Source organism: Molothrus aeneus, chromosome 5, assembly GCF_037042795.1.
Source record: "Molothrus aeneus isolate 106 chromosome 5, BPBGC_Maene_1.0, whole genome shotgun sequence".
Lineage (NCBI taxonomy): Eukaryota > Metazoa > Chordata > Aves > Passeriformes > Icteridae > Molothrus > Molothrus aeneus.
This window is the reverse complement of record NC_089650.1, coordinates 35,884,087-35,895,004: the sequence shown is the minus strand read 5'-3', so window position 1 is coordinate 35,895,004 and position 10,918 is coordinate 35,884,087. Positions and strand designations below refer to the sequence as shown.

General features: G+C 38.8%; 1 long non-coding RNA gene across 1 annotated transcript in view; it reads right to left on the bottom strand.

Moving 5' to 3' along the window:
* Window positions 1-665: 665 nt before the first annotated feature.
* Window positions 666-10,918, bottom strand: part of LOC136556709 (uncharacterized) — a 34,455-nt gene continuing 24,202 nt past the window's right edge. The window contains exons 2-3 of the long non-coding RNA XR_010783695.1: window positions 1,460-1,545; window positions 666-885 (exon numbers count right to left, since the gene is read on the bottom strand). This is a non-coding gene — a long non-coding RNA (uncharacterized lncRNA). The remainder of the gene's footprint in view (window positions 886-1,459; window positions 1,546-10,918) is intronic.

The window sequence follows — 10,918 nt, the reverse complement described above, 5'->3', positions numbered from 1 at the left end:
CTCATACAATGACCATACTACTGGACTTGTTTCAAGATATGAGGGATGACACTTGTTTTACTTTGCTCACACCAGTGGCCTCTCCTTTTAACCTGGTGCACAAGGGTGGCAAGGAAGGCTTCTGCTCACCCTATCCTGCCAGCAGTGCACTGGTTTCAGTGTGTGCTGCTCCTCTGCAGGGAGATGAGTTTCCCTTTTCCTAAAAGCAATTAAACCCTCACTGGAGGAGGGGCTTCAGTAGCACATCAAGAGAGAGGATTTGGGGAACAAGCTAAGCCTGCATATACCCACTAAAACTTTGTGGGCTTGGGAAGCAGGTCCCTAAGGGATCCAGGCCTTGGAGGTTACTAAAGCAAAGATTTCTAGGGTCCAGAGGAGATTTTAAAGGTTTCTTTACAGCTCAGGATGTCTTTGCTGGACCAAAATCAAGCCTGAAGAAAATGTCTCACATTACAAAAAGGTATTTCACAGGGAAACTACTCACAAATCCCTGCACCAACATTATGTCTTAGCCAACAGCTTGATATTTGAAAAAATGTTTACATCTTCTGTTCTAACAAAACACTACATTTAAAAGTCAAAGCTCATCTTTGTGCATTTGGATGTTCACTTTCAAGGCAAAATGAAGACAGACCCACCTTGGACTTCTCACCACTTTGGAGTCCTATTAAATTGCAAAGGAAACTCAGGTATCCAGAAGTTCTGCAAAAAGTAGTATAACTATTGAAATACATAATGAAATAAAATAAATTTTAAGATAAGATGCAAACCATCTTGGAAAGCTGTTGTTGCTGGAATTTTAGTTCTGAAGGTTTGATTTCCATACTGTAGTAAAGTTTCTTTCAGAGTATTTCATCCTCAGGTCAAACTTGCAAAGTCTGGTTTCTGAAAAAGAAAAACAAGTTGAATTAAAGTTCTAATGAACAATGAATTATAAACCAAAATGCTTACAATTGTTTGTGGATAGGTATATAATGTCATTGAACAGCTTGAAGGTGATAAAAATGGTAATTTGTCTATGTCAGTGCATGAATATACAGGATTCTTCTCCAGACTGCTGAAATACCAAGAGTACATAATCACACTGGGAAATTTTTCTCGCATGCTCTACATGAGCATGTTGACATGTTTTCCTCCCTGCCAGAAAATGTTAGGGAGACAGAGCAAATGTAGAACATTCACTGGGAAATTATTTTGCGTTTTGTAAAATGACAGGAAAGATATTCCTTCTGCATTGCTTGAACAATAGGAAACATCCATCAGAAAATCTTGAAAATTATTAGTCTGCATTTCATAAATGTCAAAACAAGCATATTTTACATATTAGGCATCTTCTACAAATATAATTGAATTATATGAAAGATAGATAAATTAATACACTCTCTGTAACTGTATATTCATGAATTTTCCTTAAAAAAAATACTTCATTTTAAATATAAGTTCTTTAAAATATATCTACCTTCTCCTTAATGAACTATTGACTGCATGTCAGCAGTATAGAGTTGAGATGTTTCAGAGCCTGCTATATTCTTGTGTGAGCTTGACCTGCAAGAGTTGAACAGATAAAGTACTTTTATAGAGAAAATTGAGGTGATTTTATATGGAAAACAAATGTTATGTCTTTTAACAGGAAAGGCAAAGGCATGTAGAATAATAAGAGCTGCCTCTCAATAAGTATGGTAACTAACTTTGAAAAGTAAGACAAAAAGGGCTGTTGTAGAGTGCTAAAGAATTCAAGGATGTTTAGGAATGTCTTCACTTTTTCTTCTCCTCCCTTCTCCCATCTTTCTCTCCAAGATGCCTTTCCCCACCCCTGTCCTGTTCTGCCTGGCCTGTTGCAGGGAGCAGTGTTCTTGTTACTAACAGTCCTCAGCTGCCTGAGGGCTGGCAAAGGCACCTCACTGGCTGAGAAGGGAGGAGACGGAGCAGAAAGCAGCAGAGAAATATAGGAAAGGCAACTTTAGTCTTCCCTCTCCTATTACAGAAAACCTTCCCTTCTCCATAGGCGTGGCTCTCGTTCCCAGGACAACCGTGTTGCCATCTTATTGCAGGGGTTCCATACTGTTGTCTCCTTATTACAAAAGTCTCGTACCTTCCTGGTGTTTTTTGTTGGCTGCTCCTTCAAGCACTGACTCTTTCTTCTCTACAAAGTGGCCAACTGACTCCAGTTCCCTTCTCAACTAGCCACCCCACTCTTTTATAGCACTCTTCTCATTGGTTACAGCTGTGGCCTGTTCAAGTCAGGCCTGTTCCTAATCTTTGATAATTGGCCCAACTGCAACTCCTTAGGGGTAAGATTACTTTCTATACTATCTTTATTTTCTTATATTCTATCCCCCTACACAACTGGCTTGGTGCACTGAAGGCACTGGTGAAGGCTTTACTCAGCATGACTGGGTGAAGCAGGCAGCAGGCACACTGGTGCTCACCATGCCCAGGAGGTGTGTGTTTCATCCTTCATAGTCTGCCAGAAAAAATTGAAGGCCTCTCAAAAGCCTCCTTGTAGACCTCTGTTATTAGAATATGATCCCAATATTACCGGGTGGAACGTGCCTGGGCTCTTCTGGCCCTTGTTGCTTGACCAGAGGCGGCCACTGTGGTGTTTTCACCTCAGAGACACCCCTGGCTGGCTGGATGTTGCAGCTGGCACTTGGAACAAGTCCAGGCAAGCAGGAATTCAGTTTTTACCTCTAATGGGAAGGCTTTAGGTGAGGTGAAGAGGAAAAGGAGACAGATTCTGCCGGAGGGCTAATCTAGAGTTTTATCCCACGGTCACAGATCTCCAAATCTTGGTAACAGCTCCAACAAAATGCCGACCGCATGCTCTCAGTGTCCTTTTAAGCCCAGGGAAAGGGTGAGGGGAAGGGGTAGGTGTGCCACCAACCAGGTGGGACGGGGGGAAGGCTCAGGGGACAATGACACCTGGACTGGCCAATGAACTGCACCAATCACACGACGCGCTTGCTGGAATGTTAAGCTTGACGGACAGCACTTAGCAAGGGGCAGGGGAAGGGAGAAGTTGGCGCACTTGAGGGACTGGGAAAGGTGAAACGGGATATTGCTTCACACTGCAACACTCTGTGACTGTAGTAGATGAGCAACATAGTCTTCCATAAATTCCAGTACATCAAAGAAATATTAGCACTGGGGCTCTACATTTTTTCCTTTGGAAAGAATTTGACTAGGTTTAATATGGCCTGGATTTGTCAAAGCCTGACTTCTGTTCCTTGCTCTTGTGTAGATGTAAATTAAGCACAGTGTAAATCAAACACAATGTAAATTAAATACAAAACTGCTGAATTAGAGTTTGCAGATAGGAATTATGCAATAGGGATTATAATGCAAAATGAGTCTGTAAGGAAAAAAAAACCTGTGGAATATTTACTGTCTTTTAAAACAGGAAGGTTAGCTGCTGTTTAGTTATTCTTAAATCATACTTTGTTCAATGACAGCTTCACTTGCAGACAGCTTGACTGGAGTTCTTTACTGATCCACACTGAGATTATGGGAATGCTTTTGGATTAACAACTCCATCCTGGCATCTGAATAATGAATTACTGATTTTAATACTCAGAATAGAAGAAAATATGGCTGAAATGTGGGGTGAAAATATGGCTGAAATTTGGAGTAAAAATATGTCAAGGAGCATTAATAAATACCTCTTAAAATTTTGCCTTACTAGACACACCACATGATATTTTGAAAATGAAATTTGGTTTATTTGAAAGTTGTTTATGGCTTCTTTTTGTTTCTCAGTTACAATTTGCAATTCCAGATACAACAATAATTTGTAAGTAAGGAATACCCTTAATTCATGTACACTGTTAGTGGATAGCTCCCTGAATAGCAAAGCATGAATTTGCCTCTGAGGTTGCTTCTTTCAGAAGCTGTATCACATCTGATACCAGCAACAGGATTTGCCACTCCTAAGGCAGAAAATGAATGCTCAGAATATACCGATCTCTCTTGGCTGAGAGCCACACTTTCAATTTATCAGGCATGCTTTTCAGTAATGGGTTAACCCTTATAGACAGCTAATGTTCATTCTGCTTTTGCTGGAATATATTTACAATAAAATATTTTTATCTCTCCACTTAAATAAGCATAAGAAAGGCAAAAAAATGGTACAAAAGAGGAGTAAAAATGAGAGCTCAAAATAGGCTAATAAAATCCTTCTCAAATATGCAGATATCCCAGAGGAAAAAAAAAAGAGGATTTTTTTATATCTGACGTTGATAGGGAGGAAGATTTGGTATCACTGGTCAGCAACAAGCTAGAAAATGTTGACAAGTACAAAGTGACTCTTGAGGCTCTGCATGGATTTAAAAGGGTAGATCATGCTTAGTAAAGTGGATTTCATAAGGAGGAGGCACAGAAGTGTGTTTGTGTGTGTGTGTGCTTATGCGCACACATATACACAGCTTAAAAGATAATGTGAATTTTAGCCTAATTTTCCTGGTAAAGGTATTCAGAAGCACTCTTGACATTTTCATATGCAATCACATGGAGCAACAGGACAGACCCTCAGGGTCTGGGGCTGCACTCAGGGAATGCTCACTGGAGAGTGATAAAAAAGTCTGAAGATCCCAAATATTCACAATGGCCACCTCATCATGATTCCCTGCCTTTAAAAGACAAAATGTGAGATGGTCTCCATTAGCTACCCAGGTGTAAAATTAGTTGATACAGATTGCACATGTGCCCAGAGCTGTTTCTTCAATGAACTTTGAGTAAGAACAGCATTTTCTCTTGTAATGTAAAACTGGCAAAAGTCTTCAACATGAATAAAATTGTCTGTACTCCTACCCTATCCTGTGATGGGCACCACTTCCAACAAAGGGGCATCCACAGTTTCTCTGGGCAACCTGTTCTAGTGTTTCACCACACAAACTGAAGTCTCAATAAATAATTTAGCCTTAATGTAGCTTCCCTTTCCATTCAGGCCCAAGCCTGTAGGATAAATGCAAGTGGAAAGGGGATGGTCTTACCCTGGACAAAGCTGGATCTTCCTCATAAATTTATACCTGTATAAAAGAGAAAGCTTGCTCCCACATGCGGCTCATCATTCCAGATCATTGCTCCTGCACCGCTGTCCAGGCCTTGATGGTGACTCCTCTGCAAGAAGCAGCCCCATAATCAGGATATCCCAGTGGCACACTACAGTGCAAGCAAATAGCAGGGACAGGTGATTGCTTTCAGCTTCTCTCATTCTCAGTTTCTGCGATGAAGTACAACCACAGTTTCTCTGGGCAACCTGTTCTCATGCCTTACCACCACAAATTAGGCTCTCAACATATTTGGGCTTAATGTGCCTTGCACTGTTAATGGTTTCCAACTTACGACGTGTCCAAAAGCAGGAAGTTCTTCTAGCCTTTTCTCCCTTGAGCTTTTGTTAGGTCAAAAGAGAGAAGCCAGTAAAAGACCGCCCAAAGACCAAGCAAACACTACATAGCACATGGATAGGCAGACAAAACAGGTAGTTGGAGAGGTATATGTAGCTCAGGCAAGATCTACTTTTTCTAAACTCTTAGTCACTTCTGCAAAACTCACTTTAATCTTCCAACTGAATAGGTGCAACAATATGACTAATATAAAATCTAAGCTTTATTGAAAAATTAAGCTATACAATTCCCAAGACAGTAGTTGCACTAAGTGGAAACACTGGAAAAAGTTCCTCTAAGCCCCTTTAGCAACATCATCAAAACAAAAGCATTAACCTAAAGGGTAGCCATATGTTAACCAACACTTAACACTTCTCTGCCACCTTCAAAAAAAAAAAAAAAAAAAGAAAGAAATCTGAAAGAATAAGCAAGAGTGGGATTTTGTGGCCTTCTTTTTGATGCTGGTTAGCTTTTGGATGATTTTGTCATCTAACTGGAAAGATAAAAATAGAACAGTCCTAGAGAGAATAGTAGAAGTGCAGTAGCATGTTTAATATAAGGTAAAATAATTAAGTTAATAGCAATTACTGTGTATGCCCCAAGCTGTGATCTAATCAGCTATCACAACCTAAGCAGGATTGGGCTGCATTGGTACTTAAGGGAGAAATCCCATATGCTATTGAAAACACAGCTGATGATTCAATAGCTGTTAAGTCTCTCTTCTGATTCACTTAGGAAAACAGCTCACACCAAAGGTTTAGAAGGAACTTTATATTTACTACCAATTAGAATAATAGTATTAATATTAAAAAGGATACTTGTTTTCTTCTTGTTTACTACACTGCTTTCATAGTGTAGTAGTTTCATAGATATATGGAATATATCTTCAAATTTCTACAGGATTTTAGAGGTACTAAATAGCAGTTGTATTTTATGTCTGAAGCAGTTTCTACTTTAGGGCTGGACAAAGTGGTTCTCACATAAATGCCATGAGCTTTATACACTTAACACACTTAAATAGTACTATTTAAAATTTATAAGGCTCCTGTGAGACCGCAGCAAGGTCTTACCCAGAGTTTATGCAGCCAGAATGAAAATCTCCCAAGCAGACGCTGAACAGCTGGGGCATGCATCAATGAATCCCATGTAAAATATGTATTCCTTTGGCTGGCAAATGAGCTGCATGGGAATGAGCTTCACCCTCAGACTCTAATGTCCTTTGGGAATCAGTTCAATAAAGTTTTAATGTTAACATATACTTTTAATACTATTAGAACAATACGAATGATCAGTTAGTGAAATAAGTGTCATTACAGACACCCAGACATCATGGAAGAACATTTTGTGGGAACACAGCCTACAAGATTTGGGTCTTCTGTGGAGCGTAATGCTCTGTTACACTGGAGAAGAGGTAATAATTCATTTTACATACAGGAGATAATGTGCTGAAGGGGGAATAAATGGACCACATCGGTTAAGTCTGCTACACAATGTAAGGAATTTTAAAAACCACGTGTCTTTGCTGAGACATAAAGCTCTTCTGGAATAAGTGCTACATCAGTTAACAACAGAAGATTAAATCTGGATGTAGCAAAGAAATTTTGTTTAAAACACTAATGACATACATTGTAACTTCAATGTGAATATGAGTCAATCAGTCTGTTGTGTATCCAGATATTAGACTGGCAGCAAATATTTGTGGCTAAGAATGGCAACCAGAGAATATGTAAAAGTTTGTAGCTTGGCTCTAGAGCAATCTATCTGGATTGCTTGAATCTATCAAGTCTATCTTGAATATATGTATTATTAGAGACCCTCTAAGATGAGCTAAAGAAAAGAGGGATAGCTCATATTTGAAATTTTTACCTGTTTATTTTTAGATATGAAGGCCAAATTTCTGGTGTATAATGAAGTACCTGAGTTAGAGCCAACCTGAGCCAGCAGGTCCCCATGCCATAGCCTGGCACTATACAAAGCCAACAGTTCAAGGCTCAGAGAAGTTCAGATGTGTTTGTAGAGCATAAAGGCTTGGGGCAGTGCCATGCCAATGCAGCTACACATTTCCAGATCTGAACAGCTTCTGTGCGTTTCTGCGCAATAGACTCTTGTATTCCTCAGCAGATTAACTCCAGGAAAGCCAGTCTGGTGTCAATGAGGCCAGAAATCTAAGTTTTGTTACAACATGAGCTTTGCTGCTGTTTCTTACCAATTTCTCTGACAGTGAGTTGTGTGAAAGAGAAATGTAAATATATTGTCAAATGTGGTTTTTAAGGTATTCAATATGTACTTTCCAATGAGTTTTAATTGAGGATACAGTCTTTTAAATATATTGGGCAGTACAAATTAGTATTACATTTGTGTCTTTCTAACCATCAGACAAGTTAGGCAGTGTTGTGCTTTCTATTAGAAGATTCACTGAAGAATAATAGTCCAGTCCTTGGATCCTGCAATCTATACTTGGTACGGGTCTGAAGAGTCATTTGGCAAAAAAAAAAAAAACAAAACACAGCAGTCAAAAGTGGCTTATCAGTCCCAATAAATATTTAGGACCAACTTGCCTTAGGGATGGCTCTAACTTGCATTAGCCAGTGCCCTGTCTGTGTACATTTGCCCATGCCCTGTGTATGCTCAGTTGCCTTAAGGCCTGATTGTATTCCAGTGCATGCACTCAGGGTGCTCTAAATCTGCATGTTTCACAAGCTCCTTGACTGCATATTTCCAGTCTTCTTGGAGAATGCAGGGCCTTGTTGTGACACCTACTCCAGGAGCTCTCCAGAACCCTGTGGTGTAATCCCAATATGGTACAAAGCAATAAAAGTGAGGGCCTAACAATAAGTCTCCTGGAGAAATTCAGCTCCAGATTATGAAACCTAAAGACAGATGCCTATTTGTGATTGTCCACAGGCAAGCCATGTGTTTAAGCTGACATGACAAATCAATGGAGTCACACACTTGTGAGAGGGAAATTCCTTTTGGAGCAGAGGACTAGGGAGGTGCTACAGACAAGCAGTTGGTGCTGAGACACACCTCCCTCCTGACCTTCCACTGCTGCTCTGGGAGGATGTGGACCTCCTGGAGGTTCTGTCTCATGTCTGCCACCATGGTGCAAATAGCTCAGTTACAGCTCAGATAGCACAAAATATTTCTGTGTGGGCATCCCATCTGAGTCTCCCAGCATGAGCCAGCTGCATTGTTCTGCAGGGTCCTGCAGTGTCTAGATCTCCACTGCCTGTAACAAGCTCCTCATAACCACATGTCAGGTATAGACACTTACAATCAGGTTTATTAATTAATCTATAATATCCCCAGTGGCTTCTTCATAAAAAGGAATAAATGCACAAATACCGAAGCAGTTATTCATGAAATGCTTGAAGTCCCTGATACAGAAAAGGTGCTTGGTGTTTCTGAAGTAAATGAATGTGGCAACTATTTCCCCAGCAGGGGTTAGCTGCTGAGTTGTTTTAAATCCAGAAGACATTGGCAAATAAACACTTATTTTTGTTTCTCTCTCTTCACCCAGAAGATGTGGTGCAGCCAGGTCCTTAAAATAGAGCAGAGCTGGAAAGGATTTGGGGCAGCTAGAGAAACTGTCGGTGACAAGACGGCTGTACAAGCAAATGCCTCAAAGCTGAAATTCATGTGAGCTAAAGGCTACAATAAACAAAAGAGACTCACAGAAAGTGTGAGCATTGTCAGCATGTTTCTTCCTCTTCCCCGTCCTTTGAAGCCAGCCAATATCGAGGAAAGCAGCCAGAGCGGAAAAGGAAGCAGTCTGTATTTATAAGCCTAACAAGCAAGCATAAGACTTTGGGATTTATTTAAGAGAATGATGGGAAAAAATCGTGCCAAATCCAGTTCTCAGCAACTTCACAGCATCACTTCTTTTAGAAATTGGAAGATTCATCTTTCTGCTTGGTGTGGAAATAAAGATATCAGCGAAACACAGAGCTTTACAGGCATGTGGATATCATGGCCACCATCATCCTTTTCTCCCTCTATTGGAAAGCAGCTATTTTATCCTGGTAATATATTCAGAGGTGATATTGCTTTTTCTCACATCAGTCTCTCAGCAGATAAGAGAGTTTGTTTCCATGTGGTACAGAGAATTCCACAAAGGCCTAAAAATGATGAGCTGATATTTTTTTCCGTTTTAAGTACCAAAGTTCATAAAATGAACTACCAATCTTCTGCAGATTTGGGAGAGGTTTTGCTGGAACATAATTACAACAGAAGAGTGGGTGTACGAAATGGAATTTTTGGTTCAGACTAAATACAGAATAATAACTTTTGTTTTGAAGTAGTAGTACTTCTTCTTTAACTAAATACTGCCATTTCATGCCTTTAAACTAATAGCAATTTTCTAATACAAACACATATAAGTAAACTGATCATATAGGCAAAAAAGAGAAGAAATTATATGTATGAAGTTGTCAGGAGTATTAACTTTGGTAACTCTGAGACACAATGTGGAAAATCTACAGACAACAATTCCATCTTGGATAAATTTAGTAGCAGGTAACAATCATTCAGATTAGAATTTACAGAGAACAAGGATGCAATATCTACTAAGAAAGAAATTAAGAGGCTTTTTAAGCGTTCAGTAGTTCAAAAACCTTTATCCAGAAATTCAGACTATATAAACACATCTTTGATTTCCTGAAATTGAATCCTGTATGAAAAAGCAAGCTGGTTTATATAATGCCACATTTCAGAATGCAAAAGTGGAAATGACAGGTGATTACATCTAATTATACTTAATTAGGATGCATATATACAAAGGAGTGAATGTTATATTTGTTTGGATTACTTCATTTTCAGTGAAGATATTTAAAATCAATTATTATTTATTTTGCCACTAAAAATTCTCTCTATACTCACAAAAACAAAATAAATCACTCATTTTTCAATTATTACAATTAATTAAAATGCTTCAGAAAATTTTATGTTTTGTTTTAATATATTTTTAAAGGACAATTTTTTTATTTCAGAGGGCATGGAATCCACAGGATTTAAGATATTTTGCAATAAAATGTGAAAAGTTAAGCAAAGGGTGGGTGTTGTATGGACTTCTTGGTCATTTGCACACTTTTACAAGGAAGGAAAGAATAATGTGTAAATTAGGCAAGTGTGTTAAAAAATATTCTCCAAAAGTCAGGTTGTGTAGTACACAATGAATTTAAAGCAGTTTCAGTAGCATTTTCAGTAATTAATAGTACATTCTATATTAAGGGAGAATACTTGTTTATTAAGATGGAAGACATTTTCCTTTTGATTACCATTCAGTTCTGATCAGTTGAAGAGAACTTTGAAATTGTCTCATGTCCTTACTGTACCAGCTATTGTCTAATGCAAGGATATATTTTATATTTAGCTTTTCTTTTTCTGGGTAGTTTTTTTTTGGTTTTGCGTGGGTTTTTTTGTTTTTTGTTTTGTTTGGGCTTTGTTTTATGGGGGGTTTTTTGTTTTGTTTTTTTTTGGTGGGGGGGGTTTGGTAGGGTTTTGGTTTTTTTTTTTTTTTCACTTTGCCATTATGTTCC